This window comes from Phaseolus vulgaris, chromosome 6 (genome assembly GCF_051622355.1).
Source record: "Phaseolus vulgaris cultivar YP4 chromosome 6, ASM5162235v1, whole genome shotgun sequence".
In the NCBI taxonomy this organism is placed as follows: Eukaryota; Viridiplantae; Streptophyta; class Magnoliopsida; order Fabales; family Fabaceae; genus Phaseolus; species Phaseolus vulgaris.
In genome coordinates, this window is record NC_143503.1 from 24,393,576 (window position 1) to 24,420,914 (window position 27,339).

Consider the following 27,339-nt stretch of genomic DNA (forward strand, 5'->3'; position numbering starts at 1 on the left):
TATGCTTAGTTGCTGAGAATGATGATGATGACTCTTGCAGTTCAAGTGATGTAAGTTCATGTGCTTCCTTAAATGAACAAAACTATAGTGAATTGCTTGAAGCTTTTCAAGAAACACATGATGAAGCTAATAGATTGGTTCTTTCAAACAATCGATTGAAAGATCTTAACAATGGGCTTGAAAAGAAAGTTAAATCACTTGAAGAGGAATTGAGAAAAGCAAAAAGTGATTTTGAAAAATTGGAAAAAGATTTCAAAAATGCCTCTTGCAAGTGTGATACTCTCAATTGCACAAATTGTGAAAATCTTGAGAAAAATGTTCACTATCTTGTTGAAACTGTGGACAAGCTTTCAAAAGGAAAGTCAAACTTTGAGAATGTCCTAGCATCTCAAAGCTGTGTTTTTGGAAAGGCTGGTTTAGGCTTCAATCCACAGAACAAGCAAGATAGGTTTTCAAAAAGCTTTTTCAGAAAATCAGAAAAACAACCAATTGTTAAGACGAAACAACCAGTTGTTACATGCTTTTACTGCATGAAGAAAGACCACTCTGTTAGATTCTGCAAAATTAGAAAATATTATGTTCCTAAAGGTTTTATGAAATGGATTCCTAAGGGATGTGATGTTTCTAACAACAAAGAAAAGCCAAATGGACCCAAATTTGTAAGGGGACCAAATCTTACAACTTGAATTTGTTTATGCAGGAAAAATGAAGAGAAAAGGAAGAATTGAGCCTTCTGATCAAGCTGTTGAAGAAAAAGGCAATCATTGAAGCTGAATCAATGTTATGCAAAAAGTCAAAACAGTGAAAAGAAGTTTTCTTGATCAACAAGCAATTGGCTCATTGAAGAAACAACACAAGAATAAGACATTCCTTTTATTTGTTCTCAATTTCTGTTTCAAAGTTCTTTCTTATGATTAATTGTCTTTTAATCAATGTCATGTACTTTAATATGTTTCTGTTTATGGTTAAAAATTACAAAATCAAGTTTTTAACTACTGCAAAAAAATAACCGATTGTTTCTTCGAAACAACCGATTGTTTTGAGTCTGACAGCACTGTGAAGAAATTGATTTAACTGCTTTTTGAATTTCTAACCGTTGCAGATATTTTTCAAAGGGAAAATCTTGGTCAAAGAATCTGTGTTGAAAGCTGATCACGTTCAGAAAGGATTTACAACAATCATAAAGGAATATATTCCAAAATCTTGGAAATTCAAGAGCCTTAATGACTAGTCAAAGATCACATGTGAAGACCATGTGATTTTCAGCTTTTCTGACATTTTCAGTGCAGAACAGAGTCAAGTCCTCTCTCTGAAAAATCAGGTACCCATTGAATGAAATTAAATTCAAATTGATTCTCTTTCTACTATAAAATCAGGTGCAAATTTCTTTCATCAAGAACAACCAATTGCAACATCTCTTGCAAAATTTCTGTGAAGTGAGTTTTCGTCTCTGCTGTCATGGAATCAACCCCTCCCACCTCTAAAAGAGTCAAAACCAGAGCTGTAAGGTCTGGAGGAAGGCTTGAAAGCTGGTTTTCTGGTGACACCGATCTCATTGAGAAGTATAGATATGAAACAAGTGTCAAGAAGATAAACAACCCCAAGGTTGTGTGCTTTGACTGGTTGAAAAGTAAAAAGCTTGACAATGTGAGGAGGCTTCTCAAGGACCAATCACTCAGAAAGTTTCTGGAGCTCAAAGGGAACATATATCCAGATTTGGTGAGAGTTTTCTACACCAACTTGAAGTTTGAGGGAAACAACTTAGTCTCTCATGTGAAAGGTGTGGAGATGGAGATAACCCATGAGGTTTGGGCAGCTGTTGCTGGGCTTAAGTTCTCTGGATTAAGAATCAATAAAGGAAACCTTGGTGTGGTGGAAGATTTCAACAAAATCCAGTTCTACAAAAGTTGTTTGAAGAACAATCAATCTCAAGTTAGCACTTGCTCGGTTGGAGGCTTGAAGCTTGATGAGAGGTTGCTTGCTCTCATTGTAACTTGGATTCTAACTCCAAGGGGGAGTAACCACTCTGTGTTGACTGAAGAAGATCTGGTTTTCATCTTCTGCATCACCAAGAAAGTGAAGATCAATTGGATTCACATAATCAAGGAACATATGCAAAAAGCCATGAGGTTAAGCGATTACCACTATCCCTATGTTGTTTTAATATATAAGTTTCTACTCTATTTTGAAGTTAATCTTGAAGATGAAACTTCTGAGCTGGTCAAGTCAACTCAAGAGTTGAACAATGGATCACTCAGCAAGATGGGCTTTACAAAAGTAGGTGGAAAGTGGATAAGTACGGATGGTGATCATGGTGCATCATCTAGTGGTGCTGCTCATCTTGAACAAGATGAACCTGCAGACATGGATGTTCAACATGAAGATCCAGCTGAAGATTTTCAAGATGCAGGTCCTAGTGCTGATGCTGAACATCAAGGAGAAAGAATGCAAACCATGTCTCTTTTTGAAAGACTCATGGTGAATAGGCTAGATACCTTAGCTGAAAATCAAAGGAGCCTTCATGATCTGTGTGTTAGTAACTTTCAGAGGATTGACACCAGGTTTGACAACATGGATGCAAGGTTTATGACTCTGGATGAACAGATTGAAGCTGTCCAGAATCAAATCTTTGATCTTCAGTTTGCTGATGAAGAAGATTGAGAGAAAAACAACCGATTGGTCATCAAAACAATCGATTGTTTTTTGCTGTTCTCTTTTCTGGTTTTAAAATTTCTTTCCTTCTGTTGTTGCTGGTTTATTCTGATGTAATGGGAACAATGTTTTTTTTATCTCTTATCTTTGTCTATTTGTGAAGACAAATAGGGGGAGATATATTATGCTGTGTTTCCAATTTGTTTTAAGTTTCTATTTTTCAAGTTGTTAAAAACAGTTTGAGTGATGTTATTTGGTTCTGATATTAGATATTTTAAGCTTTAATTGTTTATCTGTATACTAACATAATATCAGAAGTTCAATGTAAGTTCAATGTATTGCTCAAAGTTCTATTGCAGGAATTGCTTCAGATTTAATCAAGAACAACACAAGCATCAGGGATTTGTCTTCATCAAATAGGGGGAGATTGTTGAACCAAGTGGTGTTCAATGTTTTGAAGAATCCAAATCCTTTGAAGGATGATGAAGCCTATGCTTTGCTTGATGCTGTTGTGCTGGTTTTAGCTTTGTTCTGGGGTAGTTTAAATGTTGTAATCAACCCTTTGATTAAATCTCAAAGCAATTAGCATCTCAATTTTAACAAAGCAAAATGTTTTTTAAACTAAGTTGAAACAATCGATTGTTTTGTCGAAACAACCGATTGTTTACACTTAGATGTTTTGAGAAAGTTTGAAAACTGTTTTTGAATGGTGAATTTTGTTAAGTAACAAAACAACCGATTGATTCGAGGAAACAATCGATTGTTTGTTTTGAAACCATAATAGAAAAACTGTTTTCTTTGACTGAGCTTTAAATGCTTTAACTGAATACGCTCCAGTCATTAAATGCTTTGACCAATCTGTTTTAAATGCAATTAAGAGTTTGTTAAGATTTGATAACAAACTATATTCTTAGATATATTTTGAAAAACTGTTTTTATGTTTTAAGGATCTTGAAACAAAGTTTTGAAAAAAAAAAAAGTTTTTAAAAAGAGTTCTGAGATTGCTAAAGTGTTGAGAGATTGATCAAGGTGCTGAATAGGATTCTGCTTGTATTGATTTCAGATATTCATCTGTAACAAGTGTAATCTTTGTAAACTGCTGAACAATTCGTGTGTGTGTTTTTGCTGAGATTGGCTGTGTGTTCTTGAGGTGTTCAAGATCAGCAATCTTAGTGTTGGCCAAGGAGAGTGTGTTTCTTGAGGTGTTCAAGGTCATTCTCTTGGTTGTGGTGTAAGTGATCAAGTGGTGATTGCTTAGTGGATATCCTCAGGGTTTCTCAGAAGACTGGATGTAGCTCTTGTTTGGAGTGAACCAGTATAAACAACTGTGTACAATCTCTTTATCCCTAACTCTTTAATTTCAGTTTGTTTGTTGTTTGCTGATATAAACAACCGATTGTTTCGAAGAAACAACCGATTGTTTTTTCTAGTATTACAGTTTTGCTTGCTGTTTTGGCTAACTGAATTGCTGAATCAATTGGTTTCTGAAATAAGTTCATTCTAGCTTTGAAAAGTTTGCAAAAACCTCTTTAAACAATTCACCCCCCTCTAGTTTAAAGCCATCTTTTCTAACAGTTATGAGGTGAAAATGTATTCATAAATACTTCATTGTAGCATAATGGAGATACCTTTCTCATACTTAGGTTTATCTATAGGAGGTAATCCATCTAGGTGTTCTTTTTGGGAGCCTGTGGTTTCGAAGATAAGGAAGAGATTGTCTGTATGGAAGGGGAGGAACTTGTCATTCGCAGGAAGAGTATGCCTTATAAAATCTGTTATCAACGCTATACCACTATTTTACCTATCCTTTTTTAGAGCACCAAGTGGAGTGTGTAAGGAGATTTCTAAACTACAAAGAAAGTTCATGTGGGGGTGGGGATCGGAAGGGAGGAAAATTGCTTGGATTAGTTGGGATAATATCTGTAAAGCGAAAGAGGAGGGAGGTCTTGGTATTAGGAGTATCGAGTTGTTCAATAAGGCACTCTTGGCAAAATGACTATGGAGACTGGGTTCCTCTGAATGTGGTCTTTGGAAGGAGGTCTTAGAATCTAAGTATGGTTTGAGATGGTTGTCAAACTCATACGTACCGAAACAAAACAAGTTTACATCTAGATGGTGGTTGGATTTATTCAAAGTTAGTTTTTCAGACCAAGGTGTTAATTGGTTTAATCAGAATATGGCTTGGGAAGTTGGGTCAGGGGAGAAGATTAAGTTCTGGGAAGATGAGTGGCTAAACATTGGGCAACTTAGATTAAAATACGAAAGAATACACAATAACTCTGAGCTTAAAGACAAACCTATAGATAATTTTGGTAGTTGGAACGCAGATGGGTGGGAGTGGAATTTCAGCTGGAGAAGAGATTGGTTTGAATGGGAAAAGACTTTGGTAGAGGAGTTCCTGTCAATAATATCACAGGTGTCACTACAACCTGACAAAGAGGACTCAAGGACTTGGAACGATCCTCCATCTTATACCTTTTCGGTAAAATCTGCTTATAATAAGTTAGCTAACCAAGGGTTTGGGGGAGTATCAGTGTTTGGTTATCTATGGAATTTAAAGGTTACACCCTCAGCCATGTTTTACGTGTGGAGGGTCTTCTTGAATAGGATAGCGACAAAACAGAATCTGCACAAAAGGGGAGTGTCATTAGGTGATACTTTATGCGCTTTATGTGGAAGTGAAGAGGAGACCATTGCACACATCCTTCTCTCATGTAAGGTCTCAAGTAAAGTTTGGAACATGTGTTTTAGTTGGTTGGGATTCAGTTCAATGAACCATAATGAATTGATTTATCATTTTGAACAATTCTCTTGTATGAGTTTTAACAAAGAAGGCAACAGGTTATGGAAAAGCCTTTGGGTATCAATAGTTTGGAGTATATGGAAGCATAGAAACAGGGTTATCTATAACCAAACTAAGATAGATGCAGAGGAGATTTTTACTATGGCACAAGTACAATCTTGGGTATGGTTGAAACACAAAGAAAAGAAAGTTATCTTTTCCTTCTCCGATTGGATCTTATCACCATTAACCTGTGTAAATATGGTAACTAGGTAAGGGTATAAATGTTTTTTTCTCATATGTTGATGCACGTATATCACAGGAGCCATCTTAACCCTCTTTATATTCTACATGATTGGTTGGGTGGTGTTATAAATAAGGCATAATTTTCTTAACAGCAAGGTAATTCTTTGTGTTAGTTTGAGAGGTGGAAAGGTTGAGCTTTTGGTGCAGGTACAGTAGATGGGGAGCAGTGCGTTAATATTTAATAGAAGAAGGTAGAGTGAAAAGATGGTGGGTCGAAGAGGTTCTATATTTGAAGATGTATTGGTGTTTTTCAAATAGGTTTTATGATAGGACCTTACACCTGCTTCAATGGTAAGAACTGAAAACCATATCCGAACTTTCAATTTAAATGTCAGCATAGTTCAAATGTGGTATCTAGATAATGTTTATACCTTTTTCAATTTTATGCCTGTTGATTGGTTGCTGAACAATTAAAATTTAATTGATTAAGATCTAAGGGATTGATCTGTTTTGAACATCTAAGTTTTTTGGTAAGGAGGGGAAGGTGTTTATTTCTCTTTGGTGCAGGAAAATTGGAAGGATATTAACTATATAACATCAGATACTCTATCTCATTGTGGAGAATGAAAAGTGAATGTCTTCTATCTTTACCAATTTTGCTAGTAGGGATGTTTGTAGCATAGGGATATTTTAAATTAAATTGTCTAAGACCAACGGGTTGGCACTGTTTTTCAATACATATGTTATCGGGAAGGTGGGGAAGGTGTTTTCTTTTGATGCAGGAAAAGGGAGGACAGCAACTAATATCTTTAGATATTAGAGGAGCATGAGGAGTGGTAGTGAGAAGTTAGTTGATGGAAGGTGGGGCATTGGGAGAACAAGCTGTTATCAATTCTAATTGATGTATCCTGTGTGTGGTGTCCTATGTGTGCTCATTGTTAGTTGTTAGATTTTTGGAAACCAAATCTGCTTTGTGCAGTAGGCGAAGTTCCTTTTTATGTTGCATTGTAATGTCAGATTGTAATAGTGGTTTTAGGGGTGTGCTTTTTATGTTGTTGTATGATTCTAAGGTTGTGGGGTTGCATAATTTTGTTAGCTTGCTGTCAGGTTTTTTATAAGTTGCTGTAAGAGGGCAAGTTCTCTTTTGTTTGTTTTTTCTTCTTTCCTTTTATAGCCCATTTTTAGTGGGTTTTGTATAAGGGTTGGGACACCCCTAAAGTGTCCCTTTAATTTATTAATTCTTTGCTGAAAAAAAATAAATAAATCTTACACCAATTCATTAACCCATAAGCCATTACATGCAATTAATTAAATAAATAAAGCAATTTCTAAGTAAATGTTCAAGATAAGAATATTACCATTTAAGCATCAACTCAAACCACTACAAGAAAAATTGGAATTACATACAGTCAAAATCCGTATGTAAAATAGGTTTACATACGAACAAAAATCTGTATGTAATGTACAAAAAATTATTTTTAATTTTTTCAATATTACTAATTATTATTTATACCTATTTATATTTTTTTATTAATGTTGGAACTGGATAGGACTCGAACCCAAGTCCCCATTAATTAATATTATTATTAATATTATAATTAATATTATTATTATTAATATTATATTCATATTATTAATATTATATTTATACTATTAATATTATATTTATACTATTAATATTATTAATATTATATTCATATTATTAATATTAATATTGTTAATATTATTAATAATAATAAGTATAATAAAAATCATAATAATACTAAAGAATTTGCTTGGTGTAGTGGTTAAATTTTCTTTGGTTATTGAAGGAACCTTGCTTTGAATTTCATTTACTGCAAATTTTATTTTATGGTGTGATTTTGATCTGTATGTAATAATGTTGAAGAAATTTTTTTATAAAAGTTTTCATGTTAGGCATTATTATTCAAGTTGACATCTCAAGTAATAACAATCATACATGAAAAAAGTATTATTAAAAAAAGAAAAAGGAAACTTGACACCACTATACAACTTTTGCAACTATGCTGACATCTAAAGTAACAACAATTTTTTTTTTATAAAAGTTTTCATGTTAGACATCACTATGCAACTTACATCTCAACTAAACCGACACCTCAAGTAACAACAATCATCTGTCATCATATTAAAAAATTATTATTAAAAAAAATACAAAAGTATAGGGGGACTAGACCAAAACTCATATGTTAACAAAAACGATACACAAATATACTATATCTATTCATAAAGAATTCTAAGAACAATTTAATAATTTCATATATCTTCCTATAAATTTCAAAACTTTAATAATTTAACCCTATAGTATAAGATCAAGCCTAAATAAGTAACTACACTCAAGTTCTACTTTATCAAATGAATAACATTGCATTAAAATTATGAATTTAACAATTTTACTAATTTGATCGAAACTCTCTTCGTAAAAAAAAAATCTTAGATCAACATACATATAATTAAATTATTAATTTGATCCATAACATCAAATTAGTACTTATATCCTAAATGTAAAAATTTAGAACAATGATAACTTCTCTTCCCTTATGATATCTTATACCCTAAGAAAAGAAAAGAAAATTGAAGAGAACGAACTAAAATCACCAAAGAATTTCTTTGATAACCCCAAAGATTGAAATCCTAGTCATAAGATACCTCCACAATTAAGCTCAAACCCCAAAACCCTATTTCATAACAATCCTAAGCATGTATGCTAGATTGGAGAAGAAAAGATGGAAATCTAACAAGAGGGAAAGAGAAGGAACTTACCCTATACTGCACTTCTCTCTTAAATTTTTAAAGTTGTTTCTCTTCTTTTAAATTAATAAATCCTACTAACTAGAATGAGGAAATTGAGTATAAAAAATTTCTATTCCCATCAAAATTTAATCTATACTAAGTACTTTTTTTTTCTCTTAAATTTCTTTATCCTTAATTCTTTTGATTTTATTTGTCAATATTTAAAAAAAAAATATTTCAACGATGTTGAGAAATTTTCTCTCAACTAATTCATTTTTTTCTTTGTATTTTGGTGATGTTTCATTTAGTCTCCAGAATTTTTTAGTGTTGTTTCAACTTCATTTTGTTATTGCTTGAAACACTAAAAGTTTTGGTGATGTTTCAACTTCTTTGTTGTTTTGGTGATGTTTTTTTAGTCTCCAAAAGTTTTTAGTGTTGTTTCAACTTCATTTTGTTATTGCTTGGACAATAAAAACTCACATATTAAAATATTTCAAAATTTGATTTGCAGTTATAGAGCGTTGTTGACACTATGTTGTTGAGAAGTGTTTGAATTGAATTAGTTCTAGTAGGTTGTGTTTCTATTGATTTTAAACATGTTTTGTTGGTTTGAATGGTCAATTTTAACTATATTTTTTATACTATGCAAATTGTGTATTAAATATAGACAAAGGTGCATTGGAATAGGTAAAATGGGTATTATAAGTTTACAAGCTATCTTGGTGAATTATTCAAAATTGATGGTTCAACATTACTCTTCCAACTATGAGAATTTGCTTAATGAATTAAAAAACTAAGATTAGTTTTAAAACTAATTCGCCCAACTAACTTTGATTCACCCAATAAATTTGATAAATGTGTATAGTGAATCTCAACTCGAGAGCAAAAGGATAATTTCGTATTTTAAATTTTCTTAGCAACTATAAATTGTTGTATATATCTGCTTTGTTTTGAATGGTATGCTTAATTTGATTTATATGATTTTAAATTGTTCTTAAAAAGATCAAAGTGATCCCACAAGACTAAGATCTTCTCTTGCGCTTGTGTTTATCCGTGTAGTCGAAATGTTTTCCCTTGCTACCTTAACATTTCAATGTGTATCATTCTTGTCATCTTATCTGATAGATGAGTATGTATGTTTGCAAAAACACTTAGATGTGTTAGAATTAATGGCCTAAACAAGAGGGGGAGGAGTGAATTGTTTGACAAAAGATTTTCGCAAAGACTGGCTAAGAATGAAGTTTTATCAACAATCACAGAAAGAGCAATCAGGGAAATCAAACAATCAAAGCAATTAAAACTGTTTGCAAAAAAATAATCTGTTGAAATTTCGTTTTAACCGTTGTTTATAGCAGTAGAGACAAAAATCAAATCAAACAGTTTATAATGAGTGAGAGAGAAAGAGATTACATAATCAATTTATACTGGTTCACTCAACCCCTGAGCTACATCCAGTCTCCAGAACAACCATTGGGTATTCCACTAGCAATCAATCACAAATTACAAACACTCAACACCACAAAGAGGTGATCTTGACCACACAAGAACACTCACCCTCTTTGTTTTTCACACAACCACAATCAAAACACCCTCTGACCTTACAAGTTAACCAACTTTACAAGTATAGAAAAGAAACAATTACAAGAATCCAAAAGAAACATATTACACCTGGTATTTCAGGAATCACAAAACTCCTAAGATCAGTTCTTGAACCAATGCACAACCTTTAAGCAATCTTGCAAAACTTTGAATCAAATCTCTTTTAAAAAAAGTTTTCAATCTCACTTTCTGTGTGTTTTTTAAAACCATATTTATAGCTCTTAAATCTATCCGTTTAGACAGTTAATCATGAGCCAAATCATTTTTAATTGAACTGAAAACATATTTAACAGGCTTTTTAGAAGTTGTTAAGAAATGTGGCAATCAACCGGTTGAATTGGTTTTAACATTTATTCAACCAAGTTAAAAACAATTTTGAAAACCTTCAAACAAGCTAAGTGTAAAACAACCGATTATATCGTGAATTCAACCGGTTGTTTTTCTCGTTGCTTAGATAAACATTTTTCTCTTTTAAAACAAATTGATTAAGCTTGTGCATATTATTAAGAATGAACTTTACACAAATTCTAAACATCCTAGAACTAAGCTTCAATCAAAGCAGCAAAACATTAAGCTCTCATCACAAATTTGGTTTCATCAAAGCTTTCATGTTCTTCAAGGTGCTCAAGTCAACAAAGAATATATGTTAGATAATAGATGCATAAAAATTAATAGTGTATACCTTGAAATCTTTACCTGTGTTTATTATTTTAACAGGTCTTTTACCTGTATGAGCCTAGGTTAGCCATTTAACTTGTCATAATGTTGGATCAACAGTTGATTTGGTAATTAAACAGATAATGTTGATAATGTCGTTAATTTAATATAATGTTATCTTGGTTGGCCGACATCCTATATTTGTTCCTAAACGTACATTGGTTGGTCTCTCAAGTTTGAAGGTGTCGTTATGTTGAAAGTGTTTAAAAGAAAATTTTCAAATCTTTGATTGAGGTAATCTCAACATCCTCTAGATACCGGTTCACATGCTCGAGGAGTAAGCGAAATAATGAAGAAGAAGATGGCAAAACATAAAAAAAAAAAAAATTCATATCTATTCTTAAGGTGATCCTGACAACCTCTGTTTTATTAGCCTCCAAGATCGAGAAATACCAAATGAAAAATAGTTGAAGATGGTAGAGCATTGTGATGTGTAAAAGGAAAATTTTCATAACTTTGACCAATGTGATCTTGACAGCCTTTGTACATAAATGATTGTAAACGTTTATATGTTGGATTTGATGAATTTGGGTTACATACCTAAGATGATATGCAAAGACAATTTGTGATTTGTAGTCACTATAAAAAAAAAAATGCTAAATTATTACATATAGATACAAATTTATAGATAAATTACTTACAAATTTGTATTTATAAATAAATTCAACATTACATATTAATACGAATACAAATCCATAGGTAGATTCACTATTACCTACCTATTATTACCTAATAAATAATAATAATAATAATAATAATAATAATAATAATAGTAAAAATAATAATTATAATATTGATAATAATAACTGATATCATTAATATTAATAATGACAATATTAATATTAATATTAATATTATTAATGTTGTTAAGATTATTAATATTTTTATTAATAATGTTATTAATAATAATAATTTTAATAATACTAATATTAATGGTAATAATTATAATAATAAATATTACTAATATTATTAGGTTTAATTATCCTTTTATATTAGGATAAAAATCAATTATTCTTTTGTAAAAAGTTCAGTCTAATTTTTTTTTAAAGTTTAACTTGGTCTCAACTTTTTTTAAAAAAAATTAATGTAATCCTAATTTTTTAAAACGATGAGGTAAATTTGCCTTAATAAGAACAATCTAATAAACAAAGTTTTAAAAACATTTAAAATATTGAAAATTTTATATCTTAATATTGAATTTCCTTTTGACCATAATTTAGTAACCAAAAGAATAATTAAGTCATATTTTTATCTATCTTAATGATTAGTATATTTTTGTCAATTATAACTTAATACACTTTATTAATACTAACAGAAATATAGGCATTGTTGCGCCTGTACATTCGCATTTTTCTCTTATACTCAACTTTCACGATGATAGAAATTTAACATACATATATAAATAATTTTGGATGATTCGAAATTAGAAAACAAAAAATAACATGTTAAAGAAAAATGATGAATTGATTAATCAACCTATTTTTTTCTCCTCTGATTTGAGTTTATCTTCTTTTTCAAGTTTTTTCTCTTTTTTCATTGGTGATTTTGGAATAAGAGGGTCTGATGATGTTCACGTAAGATTATGATTCACTTAATGGTAGATACAAAAAACTGACGACTTTACCAAAAAAATAGAGTTGCTTGAAATGGAGTGAAGAAAGTGATTGGAAATTGAGATTATTTTATTTGATATGTGAGATTTGGTATGAAAAGTGGTGAGCTATGTTATTTCTTTCTTTCTTTCTCTTGTTGTTTTAAAATAAGAAATTAAGAGAATGTTAGTTTGGACATAAAAAAATGTCCCTTAATATTAATTTAAAAATTAAAAAATAATTTTATTTTTTAAGTAATTCATGTGAAATGATAAAATACATCATTACATTAATAAAATGAGATATATTAAATAAGGATAAAAATAGAAAAAATTATATATACCAAAAAAATAATTATGAAGAGGAATATCTTTATTCTAACCACTCTTAGTTATTATAAATAATCTTGAGATAGACAACTCTTTAACTGAAAAAATTGATTCTAAAAATCCCTTTGAAGACAGAGAGAGAGAGAGAAATGGCAAAAACTTCAGTGTTGTTTCCTTGCTTGATAGTTTTGTGTATCGTAATATTTGCAACAGGCATGTTCTTCTCTGTTCTTCCTTGTTGCATGCAGTTTATTTACAATTATTATCTGTAGTTTTGTGATCTACATTAAGTTGACATAAAGCAAAATTTTGTGAAGATGATGAAACACCATTTTTGTTTGATTAAGGATCTGATGATGAATAAATTTTGTAGGTTATGTGAATGCGGGATGTTCATTCCCGTGCCATGATCCACATATTTGTGATAGTATTCTGCACTGTAAAGGTTGCGTAAGGCGATGCGTCAACTTTTGCTGCCAGTGCGATTGCCCTGCAAATCAAAATGTAACAATTTCATGATTTTCTTGTGAAATTTATTTGTAATAAGAGAAGATGAACTTTCCATTCTTCACCAATTTACATCATATATCTTGGTTTCACATTTTTCTTTCTTTTATGTTTTTTATAATATTTATTAGTAAACTTTAAATTTATTCCATTTTATAAAATCAATTCAATAAATAAAAATTTATACATACTTATATATTATAATTATTATTATTTTTAATTGATATAAGATTTTTAATTTTATTCTTATAAAATAATAATTATATTATTATGTTATTTTTAAAAATAAATAAATATATTTCTGCTCTAATAATTTCATATTTTCTTTACACAAATATGTTACTTAAAACAATTTATATATATATATATATATTTAATTTTATTGGACTATAAATAAAACTATTGAAGAGATTATTTAAAATAAATTAATCAACTTTGTATAGTTTAATACTTTTGAAATATTAAAGACACGTTAACATAACATAAGATTCAAAATTCTGATCATCAACAATAAAATAAAATAATAGAATAAAAATTATAATTTGAAAGTGCTCTAGCATATTGAAATTTTTAAAAAAATGTTACAATAAAGATAATATAATATAATATTGAAAATGGGTCAGTCAAACATAACGTACAACCTTCATTAAATTTAGTGATATCATGCATATTAAATTTAGACTATTATTTAATGATTTTAAAACAGTATATTTTAAATGATGTAACTGTAGAATTTATTATTAATCAAAAGTATCACTTAGATGAACTTTCTTTAACTTCTCTAATTAATTGTTTTTTAACATTTAATATATAAATAATTTAAATTTGTTATATTTTCTAATAATTTTATTAAAAAAATTTATTAAATAACAATTAAATTTAAAAATAAAAAATAATTAATCATTATATTGATTAATCTAAAGACAAAAATTATTGCTATCTCGAGTTATTTCTATTATTAATAAAAATTTATAAAGTAAATTTTAAATTGGTATCTAAATTAACTATCAAGGTTTTAATTTTTAATTTTTTAGATTATAAATTAATTTTTAGAAGACTAATAGAGATTAACTAATATAAAGTAATTAGTAGCTAAACTACTTTATAAATTTTTATTATAAAAATTATTTTATAAAAATTTATTAATAATAGAAATTACTTTATAATTTTTTATTAATTGAAACTACTTTAGTTAACCATGATTTTTTAGATTTTAAAACAGTATCTAAATTTAATCAATATAGTAATCAATTATTTTGATCTCTAAACGATTAATTTTATTTAATGATATGATTGTAGTGTTGGTAATTTAAAGACATAATTGTAATATCAAATGTGATTTATTGCAAACAAGGTTGATGAAAAAAATCATTAGATAGTAACCAAATTTAGGGACAAAAAATAAGTAATCATTATATTGACTAAGTTATATAATATTTTAGATGTGTTTTTTATTATTAATAAAAATTTATAAAGTAGTTTTTAATTTGGTATTTAAATTAGCTATCAAGTTTTAGCTACTAATACTTTATATTCTAGGCAGTCTTTAAAACATTGGTACTAATCAAGGATATGAATACAAAGCTTTTAGAAAGAAACTAATATTAATTTTGACCTTTCTAATTTTTATTTGTTTTTTTTACATATGTCTAGTCTTTATTTTGTTTTTTCTTATTCTAGTCTTTATTGGCTCTTTATTTTACATTGTGTCTCTTTAACTAGACCTAAAACGAGTGTACTGTTTGTATTCAGACTCTTTGCTTTGATTTAAGTAAGAAAATTAAAATTGAATAAATATTCATTCTCGTATCTTTTGTTCATCTATGTTCTATTCTATTATAGATAGCTAATTATATATCAATTTATAAACTATTTATTAACGATAGAAATGACTTTACCTACCAATAAATTTTGTAGTCCCCAAATTAGTATCCAATTAAGAATTAGGAATATTTTTTTATCTCTAAAATTAGTTTTTATTCAATAATTTTTGTAGTATTAATTATTATTATTATTATAAATAATTGTAAGAGAGAGACACTTCTACAAGTGAAAGAAATTGATTGTAAAATCAGCTTTCAAGGCATAGACACAGAAAATGGCAAAAGCTTCATTGTTGTTTCCTTGTTTGATAGTTTTATTTCTCGTAGCACTTGAAACAGGTAATTTCTCCTTTGTGTGAGTATATGGTCTGATAAAACACCATTTTTTTTTATTAAGATTTTGAGAAAGGTAAAGAAAAATTGCAGGTTTTGTGAATGCATGTGATTACAAGTGTGGATCCCCGTCTGATTGCAAAAGCTTACAATGCTTTCGCCCTGGTTGCAAAAAATATTGCCTCAATGGATGTTGCCTTTGCGATTGCCATAAACTCACTCGAGATCAAAATCAAAATGGAAATGTTTGATAATTAATGATAATCATAATATCAAATAAACTCTTATAATCAAATAATCATTTCATTTTCAATTTATTCGCATACAAGACAAGAAATAACATCTATCATTCTATAAACACTAACACTGATACGACACGGACATAAATACAAATATACGTATAATCTCTAAAATGTAAGACACAATAACACAGATCTATATATTATAAAATTATAAATTATATAAATTGATAATAAACATTCTACATTTCTTCATCCATAACTCTTCATTAACACTTACGAAGTTTAATTCAAAATCATGGGAGCCAGAATTTTGAAATAATTTTGGAAGATTCATTTCAAATAAAATTTTGTAGAATCAAAATATAATATATAAATTTAGGAAAAATAATTGAGGAAGCTTTTGGCTACTTAAAACATCCGCAACTTATCGTCATTTTCGGATTTTGTTTACTTTTATGTGTTCTATAATTATGAAATTCCACCGTGTATATATTATGCAATTTAAAAAAATAATAATAATAAAAAATAATATATATATATATATAAACACTGCGTAATACTAAAATAAATATATATGATATTTTCGTCAAATAATTTGATAATTTGATATTGTTTACACGAATAGCTATTAGATGTTATTTACAAATTTTTTTAATATTAGTCTGATGTTTTATTAATAAAGATGATGTAACCTATTTGAAGTCAATTATATGATCTATTAATTAGAGTTTAGAATTTATGATATATTAATTACTAATATAGATATTTAATAAAACTATGTACAGTTTTAATAAAAAAAATAAATGAATATTTATGGGTGAGTTTATTCATTATTAAGAGATATATTTAATAAAATTATCTAAAATTTTAATAAAAACGTAAGAATATCTGCTATAGTATGAGTTGAGAAAGACACAAACTTTAAAAACTAGACAACTAGTAATTGTAAAATATATCTCTCAATATAAAAAGGAAATTTAAATTTAAGTTTATGCTTTGAAATCATTTAAACTTTGAACCGCAACAAATACATATATTAATTTCATTTGCTATAAATATAATTATTCTGTAATTTATTTTGAAATAAATTCATATTAAACTAGCATAGACACAAGTGTAAGTGTATCAACATTTTTTACTTTTTTTTATTATATATATTTATTCGTATCTTTTAAATATCAAATAACTGTTTCAACTACAGTAAAAAAAAATAATTAAACTATAAGCCATAAGCCATTACATGCAATTAATTAAATGAAATAAAGCAATTTCTAAGTAAATGTTCAAAATTTATTAGATAAGAATATTACCATTTAAACTAAAATGTTAAAGACAAGTTAACAATTTTTTTTATAAAAGTTTTCAGGTTATACATTACTATGCAACTTGGCATCAAAGTTAGGCTGATATCTCAAGTAACAACAATCATCTGCATTACATGAAAAAAAAAATAGATACATAGATAGACTATATCTATTCATAAAGAATTTTAAGAATAATCCAATTTCATATATCTTCCTATAAATTTTCAAAATTTAATAATTTAACCTAGTAAGATCAAGCCTAACTAAGTAACTACACTCAAGTTCTAATTTATCAAATAAATAACATTGCAAGTGTTAAAATTATGAATTTAACAATTTTACTAATTTAATCGAAACTCTTCTCGTAAAAAAATCTTAGATCAACATACATATAATTAAATTATTAATTTGATCCATAACGTCAAATTAGTACTTATATCCTAAATGTAAAAATTTAGAACAATGATAACTTCCCTTCCCTTAGGATACCTTATACCCTATACCCTAAGAAGAAAACAAAATTGAAGAGAATGAAGTAAAATCACAAAAAATTCCTTTGATCACCCCAAATATTGAAATCCTAGTGATAAGATACCTCCACAATTAAGCTCAAACCCCAAAACCCTATTTCATATAACAATCCTAAGGGTTGTGTATGTGGTCGTTGGTCCCGTGGATACTGGTAGGTGTTGGACTTTGTATGTATAAGGATTGATCCATCCCTGAAGTGGTTCGTATTTATATATTTTTGTTATTATTGATAAAATAAAATAAAAAATAAATATATATATATATATATATAACAATCCTAAGCATGTATGCTAAATTGGAGAAGAAAAGATGGAAATCTAACAAGAGATAAAGGAGAAGGAACTTACCTTATACTACACTTCTCTCTTAAATTTTTAAAGTTGTTTCTCTTCTTTTTCATTAATAAATCAAACTAACTAGAAGGAGGAAATTGAGTATTAAAAATTTCTATTCCCATCAAAATTTAATCTATAGTAAGTACTTTTTTCTCTTAAATTTCTTTATCCTTAATTCTTTGATTTAATTATGAATATTTTAAAATTTCAACGATCTTTCCACTTGAGAAATTTTCTCTCAACTAAATCATATTTTTGTTTGTGTTTTGGTGATGTTTCATTTAGTATCCAAAAGTTTTTAGTGTTGTTTCAACTTCATTTTGTTATTGCTTGAAACACTAAAAACTAACATATAATGAAGACATGTCCGAGGAGTAAGCAAAATAATGAAGAATATGACAAACAGAAAAAAAATTCATATATATTCTTAAGGTGATTCTGACAACTTCTATACATTAGCCTCCAAAATTGAGAAATTCCAAATGAAAAATAGTTGAAGATGACACTGATATGTAAAATAAAAAAAATTTCATAAAAAAACCCTAAACCCTAAACCGTACATAAATGATTGTAAATGTTTATAAGTTGAATTTGATGAATTGGGGTTACATACCTAAGATGATATACAAAGACAATTTGTGATTTATAGTCACTACAAAAAAAAAAAAATTATCTACGAATTATTACATATGGATCCAAATTCGTAGCTAAATTATTACATACAAATACAAATTTATAGATAAATTACCTACAAATCTGTATCTATAGATAAATTCAACATTACATACGAATTAATACGGAAACAAATTCATGGGTAAATTAAATACTATCTACAGATTATTACCTAAATAATAATAATAATAAAAAAATAATAATAATAGTAATAATAGTACTATTGATAATAATAACTGATATCATTAATATTAATAATGACAATATTAGTATTAATATTAATATTGTTAATGTTATTAAGATTATTAATATGCTAAAAAAATTAAGATTATTAATATTGTTATTAATAAAAATAATTTTAATAATACTAATATTAATGGTAATAATTATAATAATAAATATTAATAATATTATTACTAACATTATTAATGTTATTAAGATTATTAATATTGTTATTAATAATATTATTAATAATAATAATTTTAGTAATACTAATATTAATGGTAATAATTATAATAATAAATATTAATAATATTATTAATGTTATTAAGATTATTAATATGCTAAAAAAATTAAGACTATTAATATTGTTATTAATAATAATAATTTTAGTAATACTAATATTAATGGTAATAATTATAATAATAAATATTAATAATATTATTAATGTTATTAAGATTATTAATATGCTAAAAAAATTAAGACTATTAATATTGTTATTAATAATATTATTAATATTAATGGTAATAATTATAATAATAAATATTAATAATATTATTAATGTTATTAAGATTATTATAATTCTAAAAAATTAAGATTATTAATATTGTTATTAATAATATTATTAATAATAATAATTTTAATAATACTAATATTAATGGTAATAATTATAATAATAAATATTAATAATATTATTATAAATATTATTAATATTATTAGTTGTAATTATCTTTTTAGTCTTTATATTAAGAATAAAAATCAATTATTCTTTTATATGGGAGAAAGTTCAATGTCAGTTAAATTTTTTTAAAAGTTTAACTTGATCTCAATTTTTTTAAAATGTTTAATGTAATCTTAATTTTTTTAAAACAATTAAATGTGATAGTTTCAATTTTTTTTAAAATATTCAATGTGTTAACAATACACATAATTCAACGTGTAATGCAATAATAATAATTGAGATAAGGTAAATTTGTCTTGAATATACTTTTGACCCGTAATATAGGAACTAAAAATAATAATTAAGTCATACTTTCATCTATCTTAACCATTAATATATTTTTGTCAATTATAACTTAATACTTTATTAATACTAACAGAAACGTATGTGTTGTTAAGTCATACTTTCATCTATCTTAATCATTAATATATTTTTGTCAATTATAAACTTAATACTTTATTAATACTAACGGAAATATATGTGTTGTTAAGTCATACTTTCATCTATCTTAACCATTAATATATTTTTGTCAATTATAACTTAATACTTTATTAATACTAACGGAAACATATGTGTTGTTATCTCTGTTCAACTTCCACGATGATAGAAATTTAACATACATACATACATAAATAATTTTGGATGATTCGAAATTGAAAAACAAAAAATAACATGTAAAAAAAAATGATGAATTGATTAATCATTTTTTCTTCTCCTCTGGTTTCAGTTTCTCTTCTTCTTCAAGCTTTTTCTTTTCTTCCATTAGTGATTTTGGGATCGGAAAGTGTGATGATGTTCACGTTAAGATTAAGATTCACTTGATGGTAGAAATTAAGAGAAGAGTGAGAAGTTAGTTTGCATATAAAAAATGTCTCTTAATATTAATTTAAAAAATTAAAACAAAAATTTAAGTAATTCATATGAAATAAATAAAAAACTCTAAAATAAAATGAGATATATTATGTAAAAATATAGATTAATTGTTAACGTTATTCTAACCACTCTTGGTTATTATAAATAATCCTGAGATACGCAACTCTGGTAACTGGAAAAATTGATTCCAAAAATACCTTTGAACACAGAGACAGAGAAATGGCAAAAGCTTCAGTGTTGTTTCCTTGCTTGGTAGTTTTATGTCTCGTAATATTTACAACAGGCATGTTCTTCTCTGTTCTTCCTTGTTGTATGCAGTTTATTTACAATTATTATCTATAGTTCTGTGATCTACATTAGTTTGACATAATGCAAAATTTTGTGAAGATGATGAAACACCATTTTTGTTTGATTAAGGATCTAATGATGATGAATAAATTTTGTAGGTTATGTGAATGCAGGATGTTCATTCCCGTGCAAATCCTCACATGCTTGTGAAAGTATGATGCACTGTCAAAGTTGCTCAAAGCTATGCGTCAACTCTTGCTGTCAGTGCGATTGCACTGCAAATCAAAACGGAAATCAAAATGTAACAATTTCATGATTTTGTTCTGAAATTTATTTGTAATAAGAGAATATAGACTTTCCATTCTTCGCCAATTTACATCATATATCTTCGGTTTCAGATTTTTCTTTCTCTTATTTTTTACAATATTTATTAGTAAACTTTAAATTTATTCGATTTTATAAAATTAGTAAATAAAATTTATACATACTTGTATATTATAAAATATTATTATTTTTAATTGATATGAATTTTTTAATTTTATTTTTATAAAATAATATTTATATTATTATGCTATTTAAAAAAAACAAATATATTTCTGATCTAATAATTTCATATTTTCTTTACACAAATATGTTACTTAAAATAATTTATATATATATATATATATTAGTTTTATTGGACTATAAATAAAACTATTGAAGAGATTTATTTAAAATAAATTATTGATATCATCATGTGTATTTGTTTAATAATATAAAACCATATATTTTAAATGTTAGAACTTTGTATAGTTTAATACTTTTTAAATATTAAAGACACGTTAACATAACCTAATATTCAAAATTCTGATCATACAGGAAAACAATATTTTTTATTTTATAAACATCAACAATAAAATAAAATAATAGAATAAAAATTATAATTTGAAAGTGCTATAGCATATTGAAATTTTTAAAAAAATGTTACAATGAAGATAATATAATATAATATGAAAATGGGTCAGTCAAACATAACGTACAACCTTCATATCATGCATATTAAATTTAGACTATTATTTAATGATTTTAAAACAGTATATTTTAAATGTTGTTACTGTATAATTTATTATTAATCAAAAGTATCACTTAGATAATTAATTGTTTTTTAACATTTAATATATAAATAATTTAAATGAGTTATATTTTTTAATAATTTTATTAAATAAAATATTAAATAAAAAATAATTTTAAAAATAAAAAATAATTAGTTATTATATTGATTAATGTATAAATTAATATGACAACAAAAATTATTGGTATCTCGAGTTATTTCTATTATTAATAAAAATTTATAAAGTAATTTTTCAATTGATATCTAAATTAACTATTAAAATTTTATCTTTTAATAATTTAGATTATAAATTAGTCTTTAGAAGACTAATAGAAATTAATTAATATAAAGTAATTTGTAGCTAAACTATTTTATAAAATTTTATTAATTGAAACTACTTAGTTAATTATGATTTTTTAGTTTTTAAAAGAGTATTTAATTTTTTAATCAATATAGTAATCAATTGTTTTTTTTTTACTAAAAGTTTTAATGTTAGATATCACTATGCAACTTGACAACTCAGCTAGGTTGACACCTCAAGTAACAACAATCATCTGTCATCACATGAGAAAAATATTATTAAAAAAAATACAAAAATATAGGGGATTAGACCAAAACTCATATGTTAACAAAAATGATACATAGGTAGACTATACATATTCATAAAGAATTCTAAGAACAGACTAGATGGAAGTCTATTATACCAATAAAATGATTCTCTATGAATGAATCCTAAATTAGTCAACTTGTCAGCACACACATTCCCTTCACGAAAAATATGAGTAACCCAAAATCTGATTGTCCAAGAAATTAAGACAAGTATTTCATTGATTACGAAGCATCCACATAACATAAGTACTAACAGTAAACACAGCACAAACCAAGGCAAAATCACATTCAAGCCAGACATTAGTAAGTCTCATCTTTTGAGCTTCCTCCATAGCATGTATAACTCCATAAAACTTAGCAACCAAAACAATTTGAACTTCAAGAAACGCTGAAAAAGCACCAATAAATTCTCTCATACTCCCAAGAAAAGTATCTCCATAAGTAGCAAGACCAGGATACCCCTAACAGCCCCATCATTGTTAATTTTAACCCAGCCTGATGAAGGAAATTTTCATCTAACAGGAAGAGGACGAAGAACTTTACCACTACGAGTCTTAATACCAAAAAACTTAATCACGTTGAAATCCAACATATCATTTTTCATTGAAGCTTTAGACGAATCTTCCAATAGACAACTTAAATCTTTAATTACCGAAATAGCCTTAGAAATCTCAATCTTATCCTGAAATCTAGCATAATTCCTCATACGCCATATCATCCATATAGAAAAGGTTATCACAGCAAGCTTAATCAAATCAATTTAATCAAAGGATTACCATTACTCTTAATAAAAGAAAGAAGATCGTCCTTATTAGAGAAATGAGAAAGTAAGAAAAATCTGTCAAACTCAACTCCAAATATGCAATGCATTAGAACATTAAAAAAAATAGATGTTGAATAAATTCCTCATGCTTTTCACAAAGCTTACACATAAAACATATATGCAAACCCTTATTCTGAATATGTTGATCTGTAGGAAGTCGTCCATGAAATTTTTTCCAGAGTACTAGAGTTTTGGAAGGTGGAATAGATGAAGACCAAATGAATTTACCCCAAGAAGAAAAAAGTCCTAGCTGATTTAAGAGTGAAACGACCAAACTCATCTAGAATCCAATTAGGAATATCATGTTCCTCTCTAACCATGATATGATTAAAAAAATGAGGCATCTGCTGTAAAAATAAGGAAATATTCCAATCATAACCTGTCCAAAATTGAGAGACTGTATCCGGAATGCTAGCACCATCAGATAACCTGCAATATTTGCTAAAGAAGTAGTAGAACACCATTTATCATTCCAGAAATTAATAAAAGAACATGTACCAACAATTCAAGAAGTATAATCAAGTATGATAGAATAAAATTGCTTAATTCCAAGTCAAAGAGAGGAGGACCTATAAACCATTCTAAACTCGTATTTTGATTTAAGAACTTTGGCTTTCAAGAGTAAAGACCAATGTTTGTTACTATAAGCAAAATTAAGAAAATATGTATTATTATCATGATGAAAACTAATAATATTCAAGCCTTCATCCTCGTGAACAAATTTTGAACAAATTTTTTAAGTAATTCATATGAAATAAAATGAGATATATTATATAAAATAATAAATTAATTATTAACATTATTCTAACCACTCTTAGTTATTATAAATAATCCTGAGATACACAACTGGGTAACTCGAAAAATTGATTCCAAAAATCCCTTTCAACACAGACAGAGAAATGGCAAAAGCTTCAGTGTTGTTTCCTTGCTTGATAGTTTTATGTCTCGTAGTATTTGCAACAGGCATGTTCTTCTCTGTTCCTCCTTGTTGTATGCAGTTTATTTACAATTATTATCTATAGTTCTGTGACAAAATTTTGTGAAGATGATGAAACACCATTTTTGTTTGATTAAGGATCTGACGAGGATGAATAAATTTTGTAGGTTATTGTTCATTCCCGTGCAAATCCTCACATGCTTGTGAAAGTATTATGCACTGTCAAAGTTGTGCAAAGCGATGCGTCGGCTCTTGCTGTCAGTGCGATTGCACTGCAAATCAAAATGGATATCAAAATGGAAATCAAAATGTAACAATTTCATGATTTTGTTGTGAAATTTATTTGTAATAAGAGAATATGAATAATAAGAAAAGATGAAGTTTCCATTCTTCGCCAATATACATCATATATTCATATATCTTCGGTTCCAGATTTTTCTTTCTTTTATGTTTTTTATAATATTTATTAGTAAACTTTAAATTTATTTCATTTTATAAAATCAACTCAATAAATAAGATTTATACATACTTTATATATTATAAAATATTATTATTTTTAATTGATATAAAAAATTTAATTTTAATTTTATTTTTATAAAACAATATTTATATTAATATGGTATTTTAAAAAAAATCAAATATATTTCTGCTCTAAATAACTTTATATTTTCTTTACAAAAATATGTTACTTAAAACAATTTATATATATATATATATAAAAAAAAAAAATTTATTGGACTATATTGATATCATCATGAGTATTAAATTAAGAGTATTGTTTATAAAACCATATATTTTAAATGTTAGAACTTTGTATAGTTTAATACTTTTGAAATATTAAAGACACGTTAACATAAGATAAGATTCAAAATTCTGATCATACAGGAAAACAATATTTTATATTTTATAAACATCAACAATAAAATAAAATAATAAAATAAAAATTATAATCAAATTTTAAAAGTGCTCTAACATATTGAAATTAAAAAAAAAATGTTACAATAAAGATAATATAATATAATATAAAAATTGGTCAGTCAAACATAACGGACAACCTTCATTAAATTTAGTGATATCATGCATATTAAATTTAGACTATTATTTAATGGTTTTAAAACAGTATATTTTAAATGTTGTAAATATAGAATTTATTATTAATCAAGATATATATATATATGGACACGGAGATACATATAATCTCTACACGAATCTATATATTATATAATTTTAAATTATATAAATTAAAAAAAATATTGATGTGCAAAAATATGTTTCAGATTCTTTTGGGAACAGGAAGATATTTTTCATGACTGATTCAAAAGAATTTGTTCCTTATTTTTATAATCATAATAAAAATTTATACAATAAATTTGAGTTTTTAGAAAATTATCGTATTTATACCTTTTAAAATTGTGTTAGAACTGTGTTAGAATTTTCAAAAATCCAACAAATATTTTTTGAATTGAACACTTCATCGATAAGTTTCCTACGAGTGTCGACACTAATACGTGTGTTCGATATGGATACGCCATTTAAAAAAAGTGTCTGGACTTCATAGATCAAAAGTATCACTTAGATGAACTTTCTTTAACTTCTCTAATTAATTATTTTTTAACATTTAATATATAAATAATTTGAATTTGTTATATTTTCCAGTAATTTTATTACAAGAAAATTATTAAATAACAATCAAATTTAGAAATAAAAAATAATTAATGAATCTAAAGACAACAATTATTGGTATCTCGACTTATTTATATTATTAATAAAAATTTATAAAATATTTTTTAAATTGGTATCTAAACTAACTATCAAGATTTTAACTTTTAATATTTTAGATTATAAATTAGTCTTTAGAAGACTAATAGAGATTAACTAATATAAAGTAATTAGTAGCTAAACTACATTATAATTTTTTATTAATTCAAACTACTTTAGTTAACCATGATTTTTTTAGTTTTTAAAACGGTATCTAAATTTAATGAATATAGTAACAACCAATTATTTTGGTCTCTAAACGATTAATTTCTATTTAATAATTTTATTGTAGTGTTGGTAATTTAAAGATATAATTGTAATATCAAATGTGATTTATTGCAAACAATGTTGATGAAAAAAATCATTAGATAGTAACCAAATTTAGAGACAAAAAATAATTAATCAATGGACTGAGTTATATACTATTTTAGATACTAAAGAACTATCTAAAGTGATTTTTATTATTAATACAAATTTATAAATTTGTTTTTAAATTAGTATTTAAATTAACTATCAAATTTTAGCTACTAATACTTTAGATTCTACACGGTCTTTAAAATATTGGTACTAACAAAGAATATGAATACAAAATTTCTACAAGGAAGCTAATATTAATTTTTGACCTTTCTAATTATTTCCCTTTTTTTTTACATATGTCTAGTCTTTATTTTGTCTTTTCTTATTCTAGTCTTTATTATCTCTATATTTTTCATTATGTTTCTTTATTGATTCTTTATTTTACATTATGTATCTTTAACTATACCTAGAATAAGTGTACTGTTTGTATTCAGACTTTTTGCTTTGATTTAGGTAAAAAAAAAAATAGAATAAATATTTCTTCTCATATCTTTTGTCTTCTTTTTTTTTTCTCTTTTGTTCAACTTTCTTCTGTTTTATTCTATTATAGATAGCTAATTATATATCAATTTAAAAAATATTTATTAACAATAGAAATTACTTTACCTACCAATAAATTTAATATGCAATTTATTCAATAATTAAGAGTATTTTTTAGCTCTAAAATTAGTTTTTATTCAATAATTTTTGTAGTATTAATTATTATTATTATAAATAATGGTAAGAGACAGACACTTCTACAAGTGAAAGAAATTGATTGTAAAATCAGCTTTCAAGGCCACAGAAAATGGCAAAAGCTTCATTGTTGTTTCCTTGTTTGATAGTTTTATTTCTCGTAGCACTTGAAACAGGTAATTTCTCCTTTGTGTGAGTATATGGTCTGATAAAACACCATTTTTTTTTTATTAAGATTCTGAGAAAGGTAAAGAAAAATTGCAGGTTTTGTGAATGCATGTGATTACAAGTGTGGATCCCCGTCTGATTGCAAAAGTTTACAATGCTTTCGCCCTGGTTGCAAAAAATATTGCCTCAATGGATGTTGCCTTTGCGATTGCCATAAACTCACTCGAGATCAAAATCAAAATGGAAATGTTTGATAAACAATTAATGATAATCAAATAAACTTTAGCTTTTCATGCTTCAAATAAACATGTAATCATTTCATTTTCAATTTATTCCATACAAGATAAGAAATAACATCCTACATTTCTTTGTCTATATAATTCTATAAACACGGACACGACATAAA

General features: G+C 26.5%; 3 long non-coding RNA genes across 3 annotated transcripts; all 3 read left to right on the top strand.

The window, feature by feature from the left end:
• The first annotated feature begins 12,762 nt into the window (after positions 1–12,762).
• On the top strand, positions 12,763–13,267 carry LOC137833084 (uncharacterized). The gene is made up of 2 exons (XR_011084675.2): positions 12,763–12,881; positions 13,042–13,267. It is a non-coding gene; the product is annotated as an uncharacterized LOC137833084 (long non-coding RNA).
• Positions 13,268–20,386: 7,119 nt separating this feature from the next.
• On the top strand, positions 20,387–20,892 carry LOC137833085 (uncharacterized). The gene is made up of 2 exons (XR_011084676.2): positions 20,387–20,511; positions 20,675–20,892. It is a non-coding gene; the product is annotated as an uncharacterized LOC137833085 (long non-coding RNA).
• Positions 20,893–23,893: 3,001 nt separating this feature from the next.
• Positions 23,894–24,377, top strand: LOC150027307 (uncharacterized). The gene is made up of 2 exons (XR_016521798.1): positions 23,894–24,001; positions 24,143–24,377. It is a non-coding gene; the product is annotated as an uncharacterized LOC150027307 (long non-coding RNA).
• Positions 24,378–27,339: the final 2,962 nt, after the last annotated feature.